This window comes from Eucalyptus grandis, chromosome 7 (genome assembly GCF_016545825.1).
Source record: "Eucalyptus grandis isolate ANBG69807.140 chromosome 7, ASM1654582v1, whole genome shotgun sequence".
Classification (NCBI taxonomy): Eukaryota; Viridiplantae; Streptophyta; class Magnoliopsida; order Myrtales; family Myrtaceae; genus Eucalyptus; species Eucalyptus grandis.
The window spans coordinates 20,080,247-20,082,492 of NC_052618.1; positions in this window are offsets into that span (position 1 = coordinate 20,080,247).

Genomic DNA, 2,246 nt, shown 5'->3' on the forward strand with positions numbered 1-2,246 from the left:
ATTTTGCAAGAAGATGCATAAAAGAGGAAGGCTGACTTTCAGATTTTTGAAGACGGAACACTGTAGTTTCATGGACGATTGTTTGTACTTGATGATGCAAAGCTTATGGAGGAGATTTTATTAGAAGCTCATTGTAGCAATTACAGCATTCATTTAGGCAGTACGAAGATGTATCAGAATCTGTGTCAACATTACTGGTGGACCGGTATGAAGGTGGATATCGCTAAGCATGTCGCCAAGTGTCTGACGTGCCAGCAAGTAAAAGCCTAACATTGTAAGCCGGGAGGACTTCCGCAACTTTTCAAGATTCCCGAGTGGAAATTGGAACACATCACAATAGAGTTTGTGATAAGCTTACCGAGTGGTCAGTGAGGTAATGATTCCATTTGGGTTGTAGTTGACAGATTGACAAAGTTTGCTCACTTCATCACTGTACGAAAGGACTTTGCATTGGATCGATATGTTGAGTTATACACGCATCAGATAGTTCGACTGCATGGAGTGCTAGTGACGATTACGTTAGATCGAGACCTGAAGTTCATAGCAGCCTTCTAGAAAAGTTTACAGATTGCCTTGGGAATAAAGTTGCAATACAGTACGGCCTATCATTCATAGATGGATGGCCAGTTTGAGAGGATGATTCAAATCCTCGAAGACATGCTGTGAGCTTGCGTGCTAGATTTCAAAGGAGGCCGTGAGGAACAGTTTCATCTAGTTGAGTTCGCCTATAACAACAATTATCAATAGAGCATTCGGATGGCACCGTTTGAAGCTTTGTATGGCAGAGCATGCAGAACTTCAGTTTGTTGGGATGAAGTCGAATAATGGAAGATTAATTTCCCAGAATTGGTTCAACAGTCAGTGGATGCAGTTGTAGTAATTCGGGAAAGACTAAAGATCGCTCAGAGTTGCTAGAAAAGTTATGCAGACAAGTGTTGAAGACCATTGGAATTCCAAGTTGGTGAACACGTCTTTCTGAAGGTGTCACCGATGAGGGGTACTTCGCGCTTCAGGAAGAAAGGAAAGTTGAGCCCGAGGTACGTCGGTCCCTTTGAGATTCTAGAGAGAATAGGGACTTTAGCGTATCATCTTGCATTGCCACAAAGATTGGCTCAAGTGCATGACGTCTTCCACGTGTCAATATTGAGGAAGTATGAGCTTGACCTGACCTACGTGCTGAATTTTGAAGAATTAGACGTGGACAACAGAGTGTCGTACGTGGAGAGACCAATTCAAATTGTGGATCGTAAAGAGCAAGTACTGTGTGCCAAGACGATCTCTTTGGTCAAACTAGTCTGGCAACACCATGGGATAAAATGAGTGACATGGGAAAGTAAAGACTCGATGGACGACAATACCCCCACCTTTTTGAATAAGATTTGTAATGGTTTAAATTTCGAGGAATATTTTTTTATAAAAGGGGAAGGGTTGTGACATCATGATTTTCGACCTTGTCCTGATAATATGAATTTGGCTTTTCATTGACGTGCCTAGTCTTTTTCTCTGAGCTAATCATTCACAAGATAACTAATCTATCAGGTGAAGCCGTTAAGAAATATAAACGCGACCGACTTGAGAATTTGATCAGAAATTAACTGCTCGACCATGCTAATATGCAAGGGTCAATACGACACCTTTGAAATCGATTAGAGACTAGCAATAGGTTGATTCGATAGAGGCATGTAATTAAATTGTGGGTGAATCCACCTGATTCAAAATTCTTGTCGAACGGCACTAAACGATTTTTTTGTCGATTTTGTACCATGTTCCTATAATTGAAACCTTGAGATTTTCACAATAACCAAGAGTTGCCTATGAGTCGAAGATGCATAATGTGGATCGAAAATAATCGAACACGGGTCAAATGCTCTAAAAATTTCTAAAAACTATATGGTAGGTTAGGTCATGCTAAAATCGCGTCTAATTGAAATTCACAAAAATGAACTCGGTTTCCGGAATTGAAAGTTTTGGTATGTCGCGATTTATTTTTAGGACGTCGACTCATCATTTGAAGAATTTTTGGCGAGCCCAAATTTTTGGTGAAAAATTAAAATTGAGTGAATTAAAATCGGGAAATTCGGATGGCCATCTTTGGGTGGAATTTTGGCATTCAAGATGAATCAATTGGTGAGGAAATTATGGAAAGTGGTATGGGCCTCCTCCTCGGCATTTTCGCCATCAATTGGAGGTTAATTGGTGTGCAATTGAGTTGAATTGGTGAGGGAATGCTTGAAATTCGTAGGCTA